The sequence below is a fragment of the Sciurus vulgaris genome (assembly GCF_902686455.1).
Source record: "Sciurus vulgaris genome assembly, contig: HiC_scaffold_155_arrow_ctg1, whole genome shotgun sequence".
NCBI classification, from domain to species: Eukaryota; Metazoa; Chordata; class Mammalia; order Rodentia; family Sciuridae; genus Sciurus; species Sciurus vulgaris.
Genome location: NW_027632898.1, coordinates 1951283 through 1976316, shown reverse-complemented (window position 1 = coordinate 1976316; position 25034 = coordinate 1951283). Strand labels below are relative to the sequence as shown.

Sequence of the window (25034 nt, the reverse complement as noted above, 5' to 3'; positions counted from 1 at the left end):
TGAAGACAGGGAGGACTTTGCATGATTCAGCATTTTCGCTTATCCTGTTATGCAGGATAAGTACCATCAAGAAAACAAGTGTCCGCCATGGCAGTTCATGTTGCGTCAGCACCAGGAGCAGCAAGGCTGAGCGGAAGTGTCCACAGGAAGAGACAGCTTCTCACACAACTGGAGTCGTGGTGGCGGCTCCAACCTTGGTTGGGCCACTCCATGGCGTGAGGACCACTGTCTCTGCAACTCCTGTGAGACTTCCTCACGGTCACAGTGGCCTCTGCATGGCCACCAGCTCCATGTTGTCCACTTTCAAGTCACGGTGCAGGCGACTTCTTGTCATGCTAGCTGCAGGAGTGGGGAGAGCTGTCAGTCGAGGACATGAGGGTTAAGGGATTAGGCTCAGGTATGAGGCCAGTCATCCTGTAAGTGAGGAGGCTTCAGGGTGTGGAGGGGCACGGTGCTGGCCACTCCAGGTCCCTCAGCAGAGGGCCATGTGTTTATGTGGAGTGCAAGCCTAACTTGCCATGTATGTATTTACTCACCCCCAGCATGCACACTGCGCAGGACTTCTGATTGGGACGCAGAGTGACTAGTGGACAAAGGCAAGGAGGGGCATCCTGCAGACCTGCGTGCCCCTGGATGGTGTATTATGAAGGAGTTCCCTGGGGTGCCAACATCAGGGCTTCTCAGGGCCACAGAGGCAGAAACTTGCTATGTTGGAATGTGGACAGGAAAGGCAGCAGAGCACTATGGGGGACCCTCTGGGCTCTGGGAGGATTACAGATGGTGTGTTAGTTTTCCATCACTGTGACAAAATACCTGAGATAATCACCTTATAAGGAGGGAAGGTTGGGAGGATTCAGTTCATAGTCATGTGGCCCTATTACTTTGGGCCTGTGGTGACACAATGCATCATGGCAGCAGCACAAGGCAGAGGAGGTCTGTGCACTTGGCCTTTGGTGACACTGGAAAGCATAGGCAGAGAGAGGGCTAGGCCCCCATTTCCCCTTCCAGGGGACATCTCCAGTGACCTCACTTCCCACCAGGCCCTACTTCCTAAAGGCTCAGCACCTCCCAGTAGTGACACAGGTTAGAGAACCAGGCCTTCCACACAAGGACTTTCAGGATAGTCCAGAGTCAGATGACATCAGCTGGTACCCTTGGCTCCCGGGTGCGGCATGCAGGCTAGGCTAGGGGGACCATCCTTGCCACCCTGGGCACCATGCAGACCAGCTAAGGCTGAGGACATAGTGCTGTTTGGAATCAGAAGAGTCCCTGCCATCCCTCTCAGGATCCATGGTTCCATGACAGAGTGGGCCTCCCCAACACAACAGTGCCTTGTTAACCACCAGGAGACAGCAGAGGACAGGCAGAGCATGACAGGGCCAGCCAGAGCAGCGCCTCCCCCAACTCCAAGTCTCACCCCCACACGTCTCCTTTAACCCATCACTTGGGTGCCCCTCTGCACAGCCTGACGAGTACCATGAAATCAGGAGACAAACCAGGGGTGGAGGAGAAAGCACAGGCAGGCGTGTGTGTGCAGGCCCAGGCTGACCACTTAACTGAGTACTTATCTGACATGAACTTAGTTCTAAACTAAAAGCAACTAAGGATACTGGACGCTCCGGCACTGGCGTGTCCACTGCTTGACCTAAGATGGGCTGGAGACAGCTCCCTTGGAAAGCAGGGATCCTCTTTGGAACCTGGGGCTGTCCGCTTGGCTGTGTGGAAAGGCAGGTGCCAGCTGCACAGCCAAGCACAGGCTTGTGGGTCGCTGGGATTTAGGGAGCCCTGCCTCCGACTCACCCAGCCTGGGGGCGCATCCCTCCTGCTCAGACATGTGTCCTCCCAGTGTTACCAACTCATGTCTGGAGCCTGTGGTCTGCAGACACCAACACTGGAGGGACCTGTGTTGGGCTTTGTTGAGGAGGAAGGAAGGAGGCAGACTGATATCCCAAGTCCCCCTTGGAAGTCTCCGGGGAAGTGGGATATTTCTGTGGGGTCAGGTCTTATTTGAGGGCAGGATGTTCCAGTATTGGGTCAGTTTTTGTGATCAACAACCAATGTCCGGAATCAACTCAGAAAAACAAGCCAGATCACAGAATGAGGGCACATGGAATATAACCTTCACACTGGAAGATGTTTTAATTTATAGTCATCATAAAAGTTTGAATCATTCACGTGAATAATTTTCAAAAAATGAAAAAAAATTGCCACAAGTTCCTGGGTAGAGACCTCATACCAGGAGATCGCAGAGTCAGCAAGGGCGGGCGCTCTCACTGTGAATACCCAGTGGACAGTCCACTCATGGGCTCTGGTTAGTGGATGCTTCTATTTGAGTGGAGGGATAGGGATTATTTTCTCTTTCTAAAACAAGAAAGCAAGTGGAAATGTTGGATTGAAGTGGTCAAACGTGAACAGGTCTTACACTGTGGAACCAGCAGGAGGCCTACTATTGTCCCCAGAAGAGCTAAGCAATGAAGATGCAATTTAAAAAGTGAAGAATCTTGATACCAAAATTGAAAGAAAGCAGCCCAAACATAAATAAAACCAGATTTTATTAGCACATGAGCTGGGTTATTCTGGCTTCAATACCAAGGGAAAGGATTGTGTAGGCAGGATACCAGTCCCACCCAGCCTGCCCTGCTGAAGCCCTCAGCCAGACGCTGGGTGGCGCCTACGCTGTGTTCTCAGCAGCTGTCCACTCCAGTGTTCCCAGAGGAAGTGCAGGAAGACAGGGTCCCTGATCCCAAGCTGACACCACCTTCAGATGTCATGCAGCCAGGAACCCTCCTTCCCAGCAGTTCTCCTTCTGTCCCAACAGACACATGTGGGACAGCAGACAGCTCTCTGACAGCCCTGGGGTGGGGCATGGGCAGAGGGATTCCTGTATTTGACCTGATGGAGAAAAAATACTTTCCATTACTCCAATAGCACAAAACCATTCATTTTTTAAAATTAAGGCATAAAATGGTTTTGAAAATGGTCCCTTTCCCCCAACACCATTCAACCAAAACTGGCCAAAGAACCACAGGATAATGAGCAACCGTGGATCCTCAACCAAACACGGGATTTTCTTCGAATAATGCAGAGATGTTGTTGTATTTATGAAGAGTGAGTCACACTATAAAAGGAAGCAATAACCATCTCAATAGATGGTTAGACATACAAGCAATGTGAACATGCATGGGAGCAAACCACCCCAAATAGACCATAACATGTAAACAATTGACTCCACTGACACAAAAGTGGAAATGTCAGAAAAAGAATTCAGAAAGTTCATGGTTAAATTGTTCAGCAGGCTAAAAGAAGACGTCAGGCGTGAAATTAGAAAACACAGAAAGTGAAAGCGAAAGATAATTTCAATAAAGAGATAGATTCTGAAAAAAAGAAAATCCTAGAAATGAAAGACTCAATAAACCAAATTAAATGGAAAGCATCATCAACTTTGAATATAGATTTCCAGATCTTGAAGACAAAATACATAATCTTGAAAACAATGTTAACAATAAAAAATGATAAGACCAGAATATTCAAGATGGGATGACATCAAGAGTCCAAATTTAAGAATCACTGGGGTAGATCAAGGCTCCAAAATGTAAAGGAAAGGAATGTATCACCCTTTCAATGAATACTTGAAAATTTTCTAAATCTTAGAAATGAGATGGAAATTCAAATACAAGATGTATATAGAATTCAAATTCATAGACTCAAAGACAATCTCATTTGAGATACACTATAATGTAAATGTCTAATATGCGAATAAGAATATAATTCTAAAAGCTTCAAGAAAAAAACAGTAGGTCACGTTGAGGGAAACCAATTTGGATTTCAACTGATTTCTCATTCGACACCCTAGAAACCAGGAGGGATTGAAATAATAAATGCCATGCTCTGAAAGAAAATGAGTGCCAACTAAGATTGTTATGTCTAGCAAAATGATCCTCAGTATTGAACATGATAAGCATATTCCATGATAAGCAGAAACTAAAATAATTAATAATCAGAAAGCCTGTACTATGAAAGTGAATGAAATATTTCATGAAGAAATGAAAAATAAAAATGAAAACCAGCATAGGATGAATACACTAGAATAGTGAATTAAAAGAAAATCAAATCTGAATGAAAACTTAGAGATAAGTCAAAAAGGCAAGAAATTTAAAAAAATCTCTCTATAACACTGAATGTAAAAGTTATAAACTCTTTAATCTTAAGACATAGATTGGTTGATTGGATTAAAACAAGACTCAACAATATTGTGTTTGTAAGAGACTAACCTTACAAAGACATCCACAGACTGAAGGAGAAAGGAGCAAAAAACATATGCCATACAAATAGTACTAGAAAAACAAAGAGGGTAGCTACTCTTGTTTTAGACAAAGTAGATGTCAAGTCAATGTCAATCAGAGGAAACAAAGAAAGTCACTGCATACTGGTTATAAGAATCATCCAACAAAATATAATGATTGCAAATATTTATGCCCCAGACAATGGTGGATCTACATACATAAAATAAACCCTTCTTAATATTAAAAATCAAATAGACCACTACAGAACAACATTGGGTGATGTCAACACACCTCTGTCCTCAAAAGACAGATCATCCAGACATAAACTAAGTAAAGATTTTTCAGAACTAAAAAATCCTATTAATTAAATGAACCTAACATATCTACAGAATATTTCATCTATCCATGAATGGTTTCACTTTCTTCTCAACATCTCATGGAATGTTCTCTAAAATAGATCAAAGTTTAGGGCAAAAAGAAAATATTAGGAAATACAAAGAATAGAGTCAATTTCTTTCATCCTATCAGATCATAATTGAATGAATTAGAAAACAAGATAAAAAACAGAAATCGCTCTAACACCTAGGATTTAAATAATACACTATTGAATGATGAATTAATAGCAGAAGAAATCAGGGGAGAAATTTTAAAAATTCTTATAAACAAATGAGAACAGTGATACAGCATATCGATATCTCTGGGACAGTGAAGGCAGTTCTAAAAGGAAAGTTGATAGCACTGAGTTTGTGTATGAAAAAAATAGAAAGATAGCAAATAAATAATTTAACATTGCACCTCAAACTTCTAGAAGAACAACAAATTAACACCAAAATCAGTCAAAAACAGAAAAAATTAAAATAAGAGCCAAGATCAATGAAAGTTGAGAGGAAAAGAACAATAAAATGACTCGAGGAAACAGAGTTTTTTGAGAGGATAAACAAGATTGTTTAACCTTTAGCCAAACTAACCAAAAGAAAGAGATTACCCAAATTAACAAAATTAAAGATGAAAAGAAAATATCACCACAGACACAAATGAAATCCAGAGGACAATTATTAACTATTTTGAAATTTATACTCCAACAAGCTAGAAAATCTTGAAGACTGAAAAATTCCTGGAGACACGGGATGTACCAAAATTGAACCAAGAGGACATAGAAAACTTAAACAGATTAATATCAAGTAATTAACTGAAGCAGCTACCAGAACTTAAAAGAAGAACACCAATTCTCCTCAAATTACTCCATGAGATAAAAAAGGAAGAAACACTATCAAATTCATTTTATGAAACCAATACAACCTGATATTAAAATCAGACAAAGACACATCAAGGAAAGAAAACTTTAGGCCAGTATCTTCAAGAACAAAGATGAAAAAATTCTTTTTTAAAAATTTGTTTTAAGTAGTTATACACAACAGTAGAATGCATTTTGGCACTTAGTACATAAATGGAGTATAACTTCTCATTCTTCTGGTTGTACATGATACAGAATCACACTGATGTGTAATCATATTTATACTTAGGGTAATAATGTCTGATTGGCAAACCACATATAAAACACATTGAGTGATAGTGCACCATGATCAAGTGGGTTTCATCCCAGGGATACAAGACTGATTCAACATATACAAATCAATAAATGTGATTCAACACAAAAATAAAATTAAGGACAAGAATCACATGATTATCTCAATTGATAAAGAAAATGCATTTGACAAAGTACATCCCTCATTCATGTTTTTAAAACACTAGAGAAACTAAAGATAGAAGCAAATATTAGGAAATATAAAAAATAGATTTAATTCCTTGCATCCTGCCGGATCACAATGGAATGAATCAGAAAACAAGATAAAAAACAGAAACCACTCTAAAACCTAGGATTTAAATAATACACTATGGAATGATGAATGAATAGCAGGAGAAATTTAACTTTGTAAAAGTTATATATGACAAACCCAAGGCTAATATCATACTAAATAGAGAAAAACTGAAAGCTTTTACTCAAAAAACAAGAAACAGACAAGGGATGTGCACTCTCACCTCTCTTATTCAATAGTCCTTGAAACTGTAGCCAGAACAATTAGGCAAATTAAAGAAAATTAAAGGGATACAAATAGGAAAAGAAAGGGTCAAATTATCTGTTTGCTGATATTTCAAAGTCCCCCCAAAAATGCACCAGAAGACTTCTAGAGCTGATAAGCACATTTAGTAACCTAACAGGATACAAGATCAACATACACAAATCAATCATTTTCCTATACTCCAATAATGAATCTGATGCAAAAGAAATTAGGAAAACTATCTGACTCACAATAACCTTAAAAATACTTGGGAATTAACCTAATCAAGGAAGGGAAGATCCTCCACAATCAAAAGTACAGAATACTGAAGAAATTAAAGAACTTAGAAGATGGAAAGATCGCCCATGTTCTTAAATAGGTAGAATTAACATTGTCAAAATGGTCATATTCTAAAAGCATTGTACAAATTCAATGCAATTCCTATCCAGATAACAATGACACTCTTCTCAGAACTAGAAAAAGAAATTCTAAAATTCATTTGGAAAAGTAAGAGACTCAGAATGCTCAACGGAATCCTGAGCAAGAAGAGTGAATGTTGGCGGCATCACAGTACAGAACCTCAAATTATAATAGAGAGAAATAGTAACTAAAATAGCATGATACTGGCACCAAAACAGACACGAAGATCAATGGAACAGAACAGAAGACACAGAGACAAACCCACATAGATACAGTTATCTGATATTAGTTTTAACAAATGGTGCTGGGAAAACTGGATATCCATATTTAAAAGAATGAAACTAGATCCCTGTATCTCACCTTGAACAAAAGTCAACTCACAGTGGATCAAAGACTTAGGAATTAGACAAGAAACTCTGTAACTGAGAGAAGAAAATGTAGGTTCAACACTCCAACATTTACTTCCTTACCAAGACTCCTAAAGTGCAAGGAATAAAACCAAAATCAATAAGTGAGATGGCATCAAATTAAAAAGCTTCTGCACAGCAAAGGAAAAAATGAGGCAATGAAGAGACAGCCTATGGAATGAGAGAAGATCCTTTGCTACCTCCTCACCAGATAGGAAGTCAATATTCAGAATATATAAAGAACTCAACAAACTTAATGCCAAAAAATCAAATAATCTAATTAATAAATGGGCAGAAAAACTAAAAAGACACTTCTCATAAGAATACAAATGGACAACAAACATGAAAAAAGTTTCAATATCTCTAGCAATTAGGGAAATGCAAATCAGAATCACATTAAGATTTCATGTCATACCAGTCAAAATCTCAATTATGAATAATAATAATAATAAGCACTGATGAGAACGTGGAGAAAAAGTTATACTCATACACTATGGGTGGGACTGCAATTATGCAACCACTCCGGAAAGCAGTATGGAAATTCCTCAAAAACCAGTAATAGAACCACCATACAACCCAGCTATCTCACTGCTTGGAATAAAAGATATAAAAATCAACATACTACAGTGATGCAGTCATATCAATGTTTATAGCAGCACAATTCACACTAGCCAGACTGTGGAACTAACCTAGGTGCCCTTCAAGAGATGAATGCATAAAGAAAATGTGGTATGTATACATAATGGAGTATTACTCAGTCATAAACAAGAATTAAATTATGGCACTTGCTGGTAAATGGATGGAACTGGAGACTATTGTGCTAAGTGAAATAAGGCAGACACAGAAAGTCAAAGGTTGAATCTCTGATACGTAGAAGCTAATCCAAAATAAGGGGGTAGGACGAAAGGCAGAGAAGGGGTATTCCATCAAACTAGAAGCACAATCAGTGAAGTAGAGGAAGGGCAATGAGGGTGAAGAAGAGACTAGATAAGGGAAGAACTGTGGAATGAACCTGACCTAAAGATCCTAAGTACAGATATAAGTATACTGCAATGAATCTCACAATTATGTATATCTGCAAGGCACTGATAAAAAAATTATAAGTAAATAGCAGAAAGATTACTGAAGGGAAGGTAACAGTGGGAGGGGGAGGAGGGAAAGGGGAAGTGTTGGAGACTGACTTGGAGCAAATTGCATTCTATGCTTTTATACTTATGTCAGAATGAATCCTAATGTTATATATAACTAAAAAGAACCAATAAAAAGCTATGAAAAAAAGGTTAGTTGTAAAACTGGAGTTATGATTGTTTTCTAAAGAATGGTTTAACTTCATAAATATATAGACTTAAACCAATTTTTAATTTGAAAGAAATGTACTTAGTTGTTCATGATTTAAAAGAGCACAAGTGACAGAAAAATAATTCAATATACTTATGTATTAAGATTTTTTCAAAGTTTGGATATTTGAAAAACACTAGAGAAGATGAACCACTCATAAGGAATATTTATCAGTTTTGTCTATGGATCTAAAAAAAAGAACAACACAGAAAATTAAAATATTCTTAAACCACAGTCACTGCACATAGAGGAGAAAAGTGAATATTAATAAATTATTATATAAACCATAGTTTTCTGTGATGTAACAAATTGTAACCAATTAATTTATTTTAAGTAATTTCTCTCTTTTTTAATATAAATGTTCACATTTCCAAACAAAATAATAAGTTTAACAATGATAAAAACAAGTTTTAAAAGAATGTTAATTGGTTTTGGATCAGTTATTGGACATTGACAGACAAAAGTTACATTCAGTTATATGCTCATGTAAGACAGCCTTGATTTGCCATTGTTACAAGCAAAGCATTAACTTTATATACAAATGTAAATAGTGAGGGCAAACAAAAGAAGTGATGAAGAAAAATATTTTAATGGGAATAGTGCTATGGGTCAAAATTCACATATAAAAATAGTATTTATGAAACTATTAAATATTATAGTACTTGAAATTGAATCAATCCTTCCAACTAACAAGGTTAATAATATATGCTAAGAAGGCCAATGGTCTGCTTTAAAAAAAAATCAGAAGAAATAGCCTCATGTTTTTAATGTTACCTCACTCCACTCACTAGCAGCCCAAATGGGACAGAAAAATTCATTGCAGTTCTCTAGAATCACTCCAGGAAACTCTTGATTTCATGATTTATAAAGAAAGGAAATTCAAGTGAAAGGCACACAGTAGAAGAAAACAAAACGATAAGATTGAGAATACCATTGTACCGATTTCCATGGTTCCCAACGCCGTGATGCATCATCAGGGCAAGCATGCTATGAAATTGTATCACACTAGGTGGTTTCTTTAGGATTGCACAGTTTTGGTCTGGTGACAGCTGGCCATCGGAAAACTGACATATTACAAATCTTGATTTTATTCCTCCTCCACATATTTGTGTACACTAAAAATAAGAAGAAGAAATATCAAATCTATGTGACTTTCAAGAGATGATTATATTGCTTTATTCATTGTTTAAATATAATTAGTAATGCTAGAGCTTCAAGTTTATTATTTCTAATTGTCAACATTTATCCCTAAATAAAAATGTTTTAGTTTCATGCTTATTAGAAAAACTGACAATTTTTGAGACTTAGTAGGAAAATATTTCATAAGGGATTAAGTCTATAACAATACTACTTGTTAAGGCAGAAATAAAACTGATTTACCTAAGTAAAGAAGATCAATTAAATAATGTATGGATTTTAATCAATGAATTATTATGTAGCCATGAGAACTAATAAGACAGGTCAAATTTTATACACATGGATAGATACTCAATACATTTTATATGAAAACCATAGACAGCAAAGCAGCATGTATAATATAAATCTGTTTCTGTAACCTGTACAGAGCAAAAATCTAGCAGGAAATATACCAATATAATAAAGGTTCTTATTTGTTTATATTTCTCCTTTGATTTGAATTTTGAAAATGAACATACCTACCTCAGAAATAGTAAAGTTAGCTGAATTGTGGAAAACAGTAAAGTGTATATTACAATTTACTTGATATTTATTAGCACTTGGCAAAAGTATGCCTGTAAACAATGATTTCCAATGAATTTCCTATGAAGAAAATTATGTAATAAAAATAATTAAGCAAAAACATTTGACTAATTAAATCAGCTGATTTGTTTAATTCATCCAAAAATAACATACATCATTGCTTCCTATTCTTTCCCACCAAAGATATGGTTGGGATTCATATTCAAAGTGACCATTTTAGAAATTATCTTTACATTTACAGTGCCTAAGAGTGCCAGAGCTTGATGAAAAGTCTTTTTTTTTTTATTCAGTTGTTTCATTTATTCAGTTTTGAATAAATCATTCAACAGGCCTCACATTTTTTATAACTCATTTGTTGATCCACTGGTGTTATTTCAAAAGATGTTCTTTCCCATCATGGCATCCAGTAAATTTCGTCATAGGTACTCCAGCTCTCAGTGATTTGGGAGAACCTGTTTGATTCAGAAGAGCCTGTCTCAAACTGAGATTCCTCCCGTTTGGTAGGTTTCTTCTGGCACCCAACATAAATCGTCTCACAGCCTTCCTCCATCTTCAGCCTGTGAGGCTTTGGGAGATTCTCATATGCACCAAGCTTCAACTCACCCCTCTTCCCACCACACCTGACTGATAGAAGGGGAGGGACAGGGCCCTCAGACTTCAAGGGTTTCGCTCTCCCAATCTCTTGATAAATTTTGCCCTTGTGAAAAATCAGAGTGTCTTGCGCATGAATTTCTTGATAAAGGCCTTCTACTGCATATACCTCGTCATCTTCACTGTCTTCTAAATCTTCAACTAAGATGTTAAACCTGGGGTGTCTCTTCAACATACATATTGTCCTTTTATTTGGAGAGAAGGCAGTGGCTTTCGTCTCTCTGCTTTTCACATACTTAATCTCTGGGCTACTTGTCAAGTGACCATTGACAACCTCAATGTCATCTTTGACCATTTCTCCATCTCTTTTGTACTTTCTATTCCTCATTTTCTCTCTTCCTGAGGACTTTTTACTTGTCAGTGACCCCACAGATGCAAGGCTGTCAGGCCATGACTCTTCACTCAACAATGAGTGCTGAGCCACTGCCACACAGGCCTTCTCAGTGGCCCTCCTGTCAGGCTGGTTGAATTTCATTCTATTGGCCTGAGCCAGCCCAGGAGCAGGGGAACAGACATTCCCAGAAGAGCTAACCTCAACCATGATTATGTCCTCCCTGTTTTCAAGATAGTCTGAGAGTGAATCTGAGTCACAATCAGGTTTAACATGCATCACTTCCATGAAACGTTTCTTTTTAGGACGGCTCATATCACATTGGATCCCTTTGTCCACTTGGATCGTAGTTCTCTCTTTTTGATCATAGCCATGTAAAAAATGTGATTTGGGGGAAGGCATATCATTTTTTTCCTCATATGGCAATTCATTGTACGTTTCAATGTTATCTTCCTCTTCATAAAATTCTGCGTCTTCCTCAGAACCAGAAATCAAAGGTCCTATTTGCTGTGACTTCTCACTACACATAATACTGGAATTGAATGGTTCATTGACTTTGGAATTAGCCCTCTCAAGGTCGTAGTTATCATAATCCCCCCATGTCGACTCTGGGCACATTCCTCCTGATTTTGATTTACCATGCACTTCATTGTTGGACTCCTTGAGTGGATATGTGTCCAGACACACTTTATCCTTACAAACTTTAGGCTCCACACATCCTAATTGATGTTGGGTCTCAGTTGCCTTAACACCCGGTTGGATTACTGTAATAACTTTCCTGCACTGGGCCAACTGTGTGGGCGAGGGGCAATGGTTCTTTGGGGAGCCTGGCTCTCTTTTCTCCTCACTAAGGTTCTCCTGGGCACCTATCTCGTCTCTGGCTTTATTGGTAGTTGGCAGGATTTGGTGGTCAGTCCCACATCTATTCTCTTTTTGACCTAAGTTCATCCCCACACCTGCACCTGACTTCATATCTTCCTCTTCCACTTCAAGGTGCTGCTCCCGCAGCCTTGTACCTCTTTGCTCATCTGTGTTTGTGATGCCCTCACCCTCAGGAAGGTGGCAGAGCAAACCCTGACTCTCACAGGAATGCTGGGAAATAACATCTGGCTGGACTTTCTCTGGCACATTTTCATAGGCCAGGTCATATAAACGGATGCTTTCCTTAAAAGCCTTCCAGAATGCTCCTTCTGGGGATCCACTGCCCCTTTCTACTCTCACTTTCTTTTCCTCAGAGGCAGAGGTAATATGTGTGTTTGAATTCAGAGTGTGATCAGGTCTCATACCATGGAGCAATCTCTCTGGAGCCATAGATAAAGCCTCATCAGTTTTTCTAGGAATGTTTTTGGTGTCTGTGTCAACAGAAGGGATACTGGTCATAATGCCTATGTCATGGCTGATGGCTTGTGTATGGGTGTCTTGATTTGTGTATGTGCTTCTAGCCTGCTCAGAACCAGTTTGATTCTCTGTTGTTTGATTTCGTCCTCCAAAGCCATTACAGGGTTGGATCTGAGCTATATGGCAGGACATCGGGACTACAGGTCTCTGGTCATACCCAGTAGTCAAGGGATACTGCGGCACTGGAAAGGCAGGATAGCCACTCAGAGTCGATGAATAAGGAAAACACAGACTTCCATTTCTGAAAGCTGTCCCAGGAACACAGAAAGGATTTTGGACAACAGGATTCTGGAACCAAGGATTAATCAATGATGATAAAGGCATGTAAAAAGGCTGGGGGTTGTTACTTGCAGTATAGGCGTTCTGGTCCAAAGGGTTCATTTTCAAAGTTTAAAGATAGGTCTTCAGGCATGGACAACCACAAACAGTTCAAGCTGTTCCGTGGAACTCCAGGAAGCTGAAGTACCTGGACTGAGATGAAAAGTCTTAATGACTGACAACTCTCTAACCTGAAGGAAAAAATTCATCAAATGAATGACTAAACAACAGGAATAAAATATGGTCTTCATATCAAACTTGCTTTCTGTGTTTATATCAATCCAATTTTCTAAGAAACTTGAATAATAATGTACTAATTTTAGAAAGATAGTAGCAATTTACAGACATACTGGGTAGCATAGCAGGTTTTATTTATAATCTGGACTACATGCTTTCTATCATGAGTTGAGTGACTTATACAACGAGAGAACACCTATTAAAAAAGAATAGGATTTTGATCTCTCAATTAAGAAAAGAAAAGAAACCTCTTTCTGTATACAGTGAAGTAAAATTATCCACCAGTATGGGATAGTGAAGTAAGATTAGTTCAATGTTATAAAAGCACTTTACTTTAGGTCTTCAGAGATGTAAACATCTCCACAAATTTAGGGAATATTATGACTTACTTCTCCCCAGCTTTCATAGTTCCAGTGTGGACAAGGCCCCGAATCACAGTGCTTTGACTCCGGGGGTTTTGAGGGTGCATCACAGTAACTAGCACTCTGTCCATTCTCATCCTGGCTGACCACGACCCTACGCTGAAGACCTACAGCACAGCTGCGAGAACACAGGCCAGGATAAATCACAGAAACACACATGAACTGCGGATTCCACAGTGTGAATTTGCAGGGTGAAGAAAAAAGAAATCACTCCCTGACTCAACCCTAAGCAAACTGAAGCATGAAAACCTGACAAAACACTTAAGTTTTACTGAGGGCATCATTAAAATTTGTTGATGAAAAGTAAGTCTTTCAAGCATACATTAGGAAGTAATTTTTCACCCTGATCCTAAATGTTAAAGTAAAAAGGAATTAAAGGTTTGAGATCAACTGGGAAAATATAAAAAACAAAACACAGTGCTAAGTTGCCTAATTTTACCTTTGTATTTTTCTTTAATTTGTATCATTATTATCATGTAAAATATGAACTTTGGTAGTTTACTCAATTGTACTCTATTCCATTTCTATCATAGTAATTTTTGTTTTTTTTATAAACATTTGTAGTCTTACTTCTTAAAGGGTTTTCTCTTGTTTTTATCACAGTGTAGCCTAATCAGATTATTTTTAAGTGCATTCCTTTGTAATCAAATATCACATTATTCTGCAATTCAGTAAGAACTCAGGGGAGTTGTAGTCTACATCAAAAATGCTTAATCCATTTAAGATTTAAACTATCCATCTTCAGTTAAATTTAGCATTAAAAGCATTTGATGTCATTATATACAGATCTGCTAAAGGAAATATAAAAAATGACAGAAATATAACAAAATGATAGAATATAACTCAATAAAGAACAGCTTATTGATCCCCATGATCCTGTTCTCCATTAGTTTCCTCTGAATGACAGATGGACCCCCTGATTTTGATTATCTTTGGTTTGTGAGTTAATGGAAATGCCTGCCTGGGAACTGGCTTGGCTGCTCGGAGGAACTAGGAAAGTGGCTGTCCCTGGGTGGGCAGGCAGCATGTTACATTCTTGTTCTACCAAAGGGCGAACTTCAGGGTCATAGTACTTCTCATCAATTGGCTGCTGGTGGTTGATGCATAAAACTTGTTGAGTTGTTTTTCAGTGGCCACAGGATGCTGAACACTGACCAGAAATTTAGCCAATATTTAAAATGTAATGTACTACATTGATATTATATAAAATACCGTATATTATATTTAAACATTTCACTTCCTATTTTCTCATAAGGATACTTACAGGTGACCAATTTCCTGCTTGCCATTCTCCACAAGGGCTAAAGCAAAAACAGATATTTCAGAAGGTCTGGGCAAGTGTGCACACTGTGATTCACCTGCTATTCCATCAGGAGCATCAGGACAGCTTATCAATCAGTCTTGATTAACTCTTCCACAAGACACAGAGCACTTAAAAAATAAAATGACATCAAAAGGTTAGATAGTACCTCTCCCAATTCTCTTAACCATAGATGTTGCTCACATTCAGAAAACATCAAGTTTCCTGAGAAAACATAAATTAGGAATAATATCACCTGGCTTCATTTCTCAAATACAGATGGGGCAGAAAATATCCCAGTTTAGATCACAAATTTCACAAACAGATATAAAAATATGAATGAATATAATGTTTTGGAATAATGCTTAGTGATATGAAAAAATTAAAGATACTATATAAGATAATTTTAATATATCATTAACATTAATCTTAAAAGACAATGAATATTTAAGACTAAAGCAAATTATATATTCTAAATATGTTAAAGCTTTTAGTTCAGAAAAGCAACATAAAAATGTCCGTAGTTTAAGTAAAGGTTGATAAATGCTGATGTCACATCTGCTTCTTATAACAACCTATGACCATTATCCTCATTTTGTAGATTAGAAAATCTACAAAATGCTCAAATTTCCTGCACATGAACACAGGCTGTGGAAAGGCAGAGCATATTAGCCGTTAAGTGACCTAATTCTAAGCCCTATACTTGGTCCATCCCATCAAAATACTTGAGAATGAATACACACATTAACTTAAGCAAATCTGTGCCAAACATTCTGCTGATATCTAAAGGTCCCCATAAGAAATACTGCATCTCTTCAATAAATTCACTTACTGGGTTCCAAGTACCATGTCTCCACTGTACTGCTTTTCCCATGGGAACAGCTGGTAAGGAAGTAGCACCAATATTGGGGATAAATGGGCAGGGAGTAACTATATAGTCCTATTCAAAAGAAAAACCAATTTCAAAGAACATCATTTAATTAATCAACCACATTTTAATTAAATCTGAAATTTCTTTGCCTCTGTCACATATCTTCTTCAGGAATAGCTGCACACCAATTTAAAAAATGAGGTAAAGAATTTTATTTTCAAATATTCAAAGTACTGTCAAGTGCTAGCAGTGGATAATAAGACTGAATATCAATGTTTGGATCATTGCATCTGATAACTGAAGAGGGAAAGAGCCAAGTCCTTCAAAAATACCACTAGGCTGAAACATTCTGAAGGAATACAGAACTCCACCTTAAAAAAGCACAACACACTTTAAGATTCCATAATATTCATAATAATAGATCTTGTCATACATGCACAGTTCAAAGAATAGGAATACACAAGTTAAATAAATGATCCAATGGCAGATAAAAGGTAATCTATTTCATAATAAAGCTATAAGACTGGCAAAACCAAGAAAGATAAATTCTATCTCATGCACACATTTTTAAGGCATAGAAGTTTAAGTGGGAAAAGTACATAAAAAATAATTTGAACACATTAGTGATCCTCTTGTTAAATAATAGATATTTTTTTGTTTATAATCCACAAAGAGGTTTCCTTTACCTGACTATCACCTGGGCGACGGCCCCTTGACATTCTTTGTCATCTAATACTGCACTAACGAGCTCGTTGACATGTTTAACAGCACATATGTGATACCCAAGTCCGCAGGTAGCTGTGCACTGAAAGATAAAGATAAAAAGATATCAAAAAAAATATTGCTTTTAAAAAATTACAAAAACTTCAATTTTCTTAACAAATATATAGGTAATAATATGCTTTCAGTACATCTTTTGTACAAGCCCTTTATGCCACATTCAAAAATCTAAAATTAATAAATTCAATCAATATGCCTACTTATTTAAATATATTATGTAGACATTACTAAATACTGAAGTTAATGAAATGTATATTATGAATATAGTTTTAAAAATTATCATATCAGTAAACGCCTGATATTTTAGAGGCAGAGTCAATACAATTATAGAAACAATATACTTTCAAACTCTACCTGGCATATCTCACTTAATACATTAAGTATATTTCAAAGAGATAAAGAAGGGAGAGGTGAAAAGGCTTCCATCAGCTCTGGCAATCTTCACAGAACAATACACTACCCATATTCATCTAGTCTGATCACTGCTCATCTTGCAGATTTCCAGCTGCCTGGTCAGCAGAATTTCTAAACAATGCCTATTCTAAATATAGTAAAGATACCAATTGAAACACAAAACTTGAAAATATTTATAGTTTGATCAAATATGATAAAACATGAGATTTACAGCCTTTGGGTAACTAAAATGAATCCAAAAGCAAAGCTAAAATATTTAGTACAGCAGTAATGTCAAAAATTTAAATATACCCACAGACCTCCATGATCCTACTTTCCAAGCAGCACATGCATGAAGCTCACATGGTCTTAGAGATTCAGGTTTGGTACTTGGATTACAGAAGCCATCACTCAAGTGATCTTCATTGAGTTGACAACAAACCTACCACTGCTTTGATCTTTTTTCCATATGTAACAAGACACTGTAAGAAGTCAACAGGATGCATTACAAAATGATGCAATGATCAATCTGCATGATAAATTACAGCTGTAAGACCATTCCTAATGCATTATAACCCCAATCCTTTATAGACAGTCACTGGGCAAAACTGCCACCCCTAACTTCTGTGGCCCAAGTGTCACTGAAATGTCCACTGTTCCTATGAACAAAGATACAAAACTAACCTTAGAAGAAGGTTACATTCCAGGTTACTGCACTTGTAAAACTAGTTATAAACATTAGCAAATGTTATTGCTAACTTGATAACTATAAACAGATTAAGGATAACCATTTTGAAAACTTTTACTGCCTTTATAAAAAATTTCTTAAATGATAAAATTAAATACGTGTGAATTTTATAAAGTCTTTGATGCAAAGTTTCCTAACAATATTATAACAGTTCTAAGCCTCACGTTTTTAATGTTACCTCACTCCACTCACTAGCAACCCAAATGGGACAGGAAAATTCACTGCAGTTCTCTAGAATCATTCCAGGAATCTCTTGACATTTTGTGTCAGCAAGGTGGTGGCCAAAGTTATTTATACAATAAGATTCTCTAGACCTTTACCCTCCTCCACAACTCTTGGAACACTGATTTAAAAAAAAAAAAAGAAAGGAAAAGAGGAAAAAAAGATATTTGGAGATGGAAAAAATTAAATTCTTTACAAAGAAAATACTTCAGAGAAGTTTAATATTCAATTAGGACAAAGGAGGCAACCTTCTTTAAGCAACAATTATTGTACCTGGGACCATTCTAAAAAAGGCCATCTTGTTAGGACACAGTCACCGTGGCATGACTCTCAGGTAGGAGGTTTAAGCTGGTCACTGAAGTTGTGGTCATAAATTAGAACAGTCTGTCCTTTATGAATGGAATACTTCATGCAGTGGACATACAAGGGCCTGTATCCTGGACCACAGTGGGATGAACATTCACTTTTGCCAATGATGTGCCATCTAGAAAAAAAAAAGATGCTATTACACTTGGCATATGTGCTAATTAACACAAATTTTAAAATGAATTCTGAGAAACTCAACCATGAGATTCAATATTAAAAATTCTGAGACCTCACAGAAAAGCCACCTGAAAAGATTTAATATATCACTGAATCAGAGATGTAAACTTCCAAGATATTATATAGCTCAAACTTGTAATTTATAGATTTAAGAAACAGGCTTCAGATGGATTACATATTTCAATGGTATAAACACTTGAAAATTTTTCTCCTTGGTTAGAAGTTTTACTTTTTCCACACCAAATCTTAAGTTGCTTCCAAGATAAGTAAAAATTAAATAGTTGAAGTGGGAGACAGGGCACCAACATCAATAGTATATCTATTAACATCACCTTAACACTTGATGATAACTTTGGAGGTATGTCCAAGAAAGTATAAGTTTCAAAAGCATTTGAAAACATTGGGTTTCGATCAAGATGAGTCAAGTACTCAGTGGCAGATTTAGGACTGTAACTGAAGACATCTGACTCTCAGGCAGGTATCCTCTACCGATGAAAATACCTGACAGTACTTTGATACATGAACAGAGAATGTCTGGAAATCCAACATCAATAAAGACCCAGCCTTTAAAAATGGGCAATACAGTTTCTGTAAAGCATATCACACTGCCTCATTAATTCATTCTAATCTCTAACTACACATCTTGGCAGGAAAAACACTGTTTACAAGCAAAAATGCTAGTTTTATCTAAATTATCCCAATTATAGCCTAGGAATCAATCAAACAGTATGAGTATCTCCATATAAAGAAGCACAGAAATCACAGAATTCATTTCTGATAGATTCTCAAGGATTTCACTGTGTTTCATGAAACTTAAAACAGGCAATTCTACCATACTTTTGTTATGTTTTCAAACAACATAAAAATATATGCATAAATTCTTACCCTTCAATACTGAATGTGACCTGCTACAATGCAAAAGTAAAAAAATTTAAAAAATGGAAGATGAGGTCATTTTTCTTAGTATCAGTCTGTTACCAATCATCAAAGGGGAGGAGAGGACAAGGAATTTAGATTAGAAGTACAAGTTTTTCTGCCATGATCTACCATCGTGTTGCTTACTACTTAAAGGATTAATTATTAACATACCAGGAAGATCTATAAATTCTCTAATCCATAAACTTTTAAATTTAGTAGTTTATGAATTCAATGGGAATTACAGCATCAGGCTACTGATTTATTGTTTTAGATCTTTAAACCATGGCTTTTCAGAGTAGAGTTTACTGAGATTTGCTTTACAGGCAAAATGACTTCCATTTTCTAACAGACAGTGTGGAGACCTGCATACTGGTATTCAGCCAGTAATATGAATAAAAGTACAAATAAATTGCTGAGTTTCATCACAAATTAGTGAATCTGAAATTTTATAATAGCAGAGGCAAATGATGGGTACTAATGACTGGTCTGCTCTGTTTTAGGAACTGTTTTATATCATATCTCACTTATTTGTTTAGTTGTATTATGCACTGGTTATATCATACATTATTTGTTTTTGACCTTAGTTCACAGTCTGTATTGCGCCTTTCAGTCACAAACAATGGGAGTGGCATGTGGCTGCAACTCTGATCAGATACAATCATGAGATCACTCCTACATATGCAGATAATTTTTCTACTATGAAGACCTTGGCCAGAGTCAAATGAAAATTAAAAATGAAAGGAGAATTTGCATAAGTAGAAGTTCCCTAATTAATTAATTCTATTAATAGTCTAAAGGGTGAAACTAAGAAAGCTAAATGTTTAATACTACACATAAAATATGCTAATATATTAATCCAGTTAGGAATGATGTTTTATAATAAGTAAACTGAATCCTGAATAATTGAAGATTTTGCTTAATGAAGAGGACCAGTGGGACTGGTCCAGAGTAGAAAGAATACATCAGGGCTAAGACAGAGACTGGAGGAAACTGAGTGGCTAGGGTCATTGCTGATACTACCTGGTACATGGTATTATTGATCCCCCGTATTTGTTTCCCCTATATCTGAAGAAAGTGCACATCTCTAGTTGCTACAATGTTGTGGTAACTTCCTGTTGGAGAACACTTCCCTGTCAATTGACATCATCCTTATGCCAACTGACTAAAGTGGATGGAACCTACTCCAGTTCCACCAGCCCTCTTTCCCTTTTCCCTCTGCTTCCAGAACAGCATTTCTCAGGAAGGGCTGCTCTTTCAGCCTGGAGTTATGAATGAAAAGGCACTGACTGACAATAAAAGGATCAGTGGTGTCACAGATGGCAGGGAGGGAGGCAGGATGAGAAGGTGAGCACAGAGGATTCTCAGGGCAGGGAAACTTCTCTGGGTGATAACATCACCATAAACATATACAGCACAAAGAGTGAATCCTAATATAAGCTACAGACTTTAGTTGATAATAATGCATAAAATTGGCTCATCAATTACACACATGTGCCAGACTAATGCAAGATGATAATAGATGGAGTGGGTAAGGGACGGGCAAGGGGAAACACAGAGGGAAGGAAGAAGGCAGAATATTCAGCATTTCTGTACTTTCTGTTCAAGGCTTTTCAGTAAACCTAAAGATGCTCTAAAAAGTAAAGTCCATCATTTTTTAAAAAATGACATGATACAGATAACAAGTTAGAATAGAGTCCTAACAAATTAGCAACAAACATGATATGGGCAGTCAATAAACTTTTGTTCTAAGCCACTGAGATTTGGCGCCTGGTTGTGAGCAGCATGTCAGCAAAAGTAAACTCAGAGAAATGGTTATAAGTAGTCAGAATAGTCTAAATTTACATTTTCTGAAATGAAGAGACAGTAAAGAGTTTAAGCAGTCTGTGACATGACCAACTTTCTGTTTATAAAGCTCAACTATGTACTATCAGTTGACTATCTCTGATCTTTCCTAAAGACCCTTTAAAATAAAAATTTTTTGAAAAGGCATATGTCTAAAAGAACTGGGATAAAAGGAAACACAGTAGGCAAGAGAAAGAATTTTTTAAATATGAGAAGCAGATTGGAATATGTATTTTTAAATTTTTTTGTAGTTGTAGATGAATAGAATGCCTTTATTTTATTTGTTTATTTTTATGTGGTGCTAAGGATAGAACCCAGTGCCCCACATGTGTTAGGCAAGCGCTCTGCCACTGAACCCCAGCCCCAGCCCCAGTCCTGGAATGGACTTTTGACACTCAAGAAAGATGAAACCTAAACCTGTGAAGGTGGAGAGTGAATTAAAAAACAAAATTCATGCCACAAAATCCAAAAGAAGTCCAGGAATCAAAAGACACCAGGTTTATCTGAAGAGGTGAATGTTGTGAGAGGTAGATCTAAAAAATGGAGACTTGATTGAAAGGTATTTATGAATAACAGTTAAGTCAACAACCCTTCTAGCCAAGGGCAGCAGAAAGTAAGCCACCTGAGTTACTTGGCATTTCTAGTGGTCACATTAAAAAAATAGAAACAGGTGAGATTAATTTCTGTAGCATTTGTATTTAATCCAATTATCTGGAATAGAACCACTTCAATATGGCACCAGTGTAAAAATTATCCATAATATGTTTGCATTCTTTTTTTCATATTAAGTTTCCAAATCCAGTGACTACATCACACTTACAGCACATGGACTAGCCACAGGTGGACAGCATAGCTCTAGGAGAGGAGAACTTGAAGGAATGGGACATAATGCAGGGAAGCAATAGCACAGCAGATGGAAATGGGGTGATGAAGTGAATTTCCATAACGAAAGAACAGATTCCAGCCTGACTCGCCACCTGCTGTGTCCCAAAGATGAAGTCTCTTGTTTCCCCCCATCATGACTGTCACAAGAAGAGAGAATTCCTCTCTTGGGGGACCATTTAACAAAGAAAAATGATCAACTGACAAGGACATTTGGTTCTTCACCCCACTGACAAACAAAAGGGCCGCTCAACAATCCAGCTACCCTAGAACGAAGCCCCTGGTTGACTCGTCTGCCCCACAGAACTTCCAATCAGCATCTTAGTCCTTCCTGAATATGAACAATCAACAAGTGATCATTGGAAATTATGGAAAGCCACTGACAAAAGAAGATAAAATAAATAAAAAAAAATAGGACTAGGATGAAACTAGTATATCAGAGCAGTAGAAAACTCAAGACTACACTTATACTCAGAGGCCTAAAAGAAGATATTGTAACCATGAAATAAAAGCAAGACATTATGAGAAGAAACATGAAAACAGTGAAATGTACATATTAATGAGAAATTAAGTGCTCAGTTTAAGAGGTTGAATACACAAACAATAAAACTTTCAGAAACGTAAGAGAACAATGAGTGAGAGGAAATTATCAAAAACATTAATGGGGCTGGGGATATGGCTCAGTTGGTAGACTACTTGCCTCCCAAGCACAAGGCCCTGTGTTCAATACCCAGAACTGCAAAAAAATAAAATAAATAAATAAATAAAAATAAAAACAAAAAAATTTTAAAAATTAATGAATGCAGCTAAATTTCTCAAGACAAAGAATCAGTGTTTCCAAGTTGAAATGACAACCTAATTTCTTAGGAAAATAAAGAAAAAATAAAATGAAATGAAACATCAGCATCAAGGTATTAGCATGAAGGGATCCACAAAACTTCCAGAACATAAAATGCCACATACAAGCACAGGCAATTGAAAAATAAGCTGAGGAAACAGTCATAAAACAAGACTTTCCAAATTCTAAAGGGAAATCCCATATTTTAGAATTTGTATGAAAGTATTTGGCAAGAATGAGTATTTGGCGTACTGTGTGGGAAAAGATTTAATAGTTCTTTTCTCTTGCACGTGATTCTTCAAGGGGACTCTCCTGGTCTGGACACCCCCACCACTTCTCACTATATATTTCACAAACTCCAAGAATCATATTATTATTTATTTGGTGTGTACACTGCACTTAAGAATGTGCCTTCATTCACCTGTTGCTTGGCTTTGTCCCCCTAGGTCCCCATGCTCCCCAAATTCCAATACTCTTCAATAAAGTACACCCAGGGCCTTTCCACCAAGTTAGTTCTTCCTTCTGCATTACCAAAGTCCCTGGTTCTACTTTAACATTTATTCCAGCTGACCTGGTAGTCACCCACTACCACAGCCCTTCTCGGAGACACTGCCCAAGCAGTTTCAGGAATGCCTGTTCCCATGCAATCACTCTGTGCATTACTGTCCCAACGCAACAGGCCCACAGGTGGGCCTCTTCCTGAATGAAGCAGCACAGTTCCTGTGGAACCTGGTCACATCAGTTAACTAGATTGTCCCCCACATTCTTATCATCTGTGGCCACTGCCTCTGGTCACCTGCTTCCTCCCACAGGATCACCTCCATACTGCTCTAGGATTCCTTTCCTCTGACTACTGTTTTCCCCTATTAAGCTTTCTCTCTATTCTCCATGAAAACGACTTCTCCATTCCATACATCTTCTCTATACCTAGGCTTCAGTCTACTCATACCTTCTTTCTCTGATCATCTCTGATACACACAGAGATAAGGTATTGCATGTACCATTTTATTACTATTATACTACTATTTAACATTATGATTTCTACTCATGCTTCTGTTGCATCCACTAGACTTTAAAACCTGAATGCATAACTGGGGTCTCATTAATAACCTAAAACAAAGCAACCCCTCAATAAATGTCCTTCATTGAACATGTATTGCACAACTAAGCATCCATAATTATGCACTACACAAAGACTCTAGTCTTCCCATTTGCTGTCCCAACTATAAATTTCTCTTCCATTTCTTCTCTGCTCCTTTCAGTCATTCAAGCCACCAGTTTAACCAGGGAAGGGAAATGAAAGAATGACAGAATGTTTGAAATCTCAACACAAAAAGAGGGAGACAGGTTGCTAAGAAAAAGTGTGTGGAGGAGAGTGGATGAGAAGGTAGGTATTTCACTAGGAAGAGGGATGTAAGTAAGTTAGAGAAAACATCTGCAACTGTAAAAAACAATAAGTAAGAGAGAGAGAGAGAGAGAGAGAGAGAGAGAGAGAGAGAATAAGAATGTGAGAATGTACCAGGAACAGTTGAAAAGGGTAGTTTTAAATGGGGGCTGTTATGTAAGAAACACAAAGAGAGGGAAAAGTAAGGAAAAAATAAAACTACACTTTTGTATGTCTGTGTGTCATGTGGAAAGGAGGAGGATTCCACAGCAGCCTGACTCAAAGGGACTGAATGATAACAGCATGCAGTTAAACCACCATCTCTTTTTAAAACCGGGGTACCTTGACACATTTTGGTATAGTCTTGTGGTGGTCCATGTGCATCCCATGTGAACAGGTCACTTCTATCCTCTACAGGGACATGGAAGGAATATCGTACATCAGGGTTGTATAAATTACCCACACATAGCACCTCAATAGAGATACAAAGGAACATACTATCAATTTATAAAATATACATGCTTCAGACATAATTTCTATGTTTAACCATGAATGCTAAGTACTTACCCACTATAGTTAACTAACATGATTAAAGCAAAGTCTTACTGACCACCAAAGAGTTCCCTGTAAAACAAGTTCTTCTAGTTGATCAGTACTGTTAATTCTTTCAATTGAGTTGTTTGAGCCACTGTATTCAAAAATAGCTCCTCGTATGTTTATTTCTTTTTT

General features: G+C 37.2%; 1 pseudogene across 1 annotated transcript; it reads right to left on the bottom strand.

Moving 5' to 3' along the window:
• Nucleotides 1-259: 259 nt before the first annotated feature.
• LOC306652251 (A disintegrin and metalloproteinase with thrombospondin motifs 20-like) lies at nt 260-25008 on the bottom strand (annotated as a pseudogene). The gene is made up of 7 exons (XR_013766610.1): nt 24648-25008; nt 17249-17410; nt 16448-16560; nt 15717-15768; nt 14849-15015; nt 14440-14734; nt 260-339 (listed from the first exon to the last, which is right to left on the bottom strand). The product of XR_013766610.1 is annotated as an A disintegrin and metalloproteinase with thrombospondin motifs 20-like (transcript).
• Between the last annotated feature and the right edge of the window lie 26 nt (nt 25009-25034).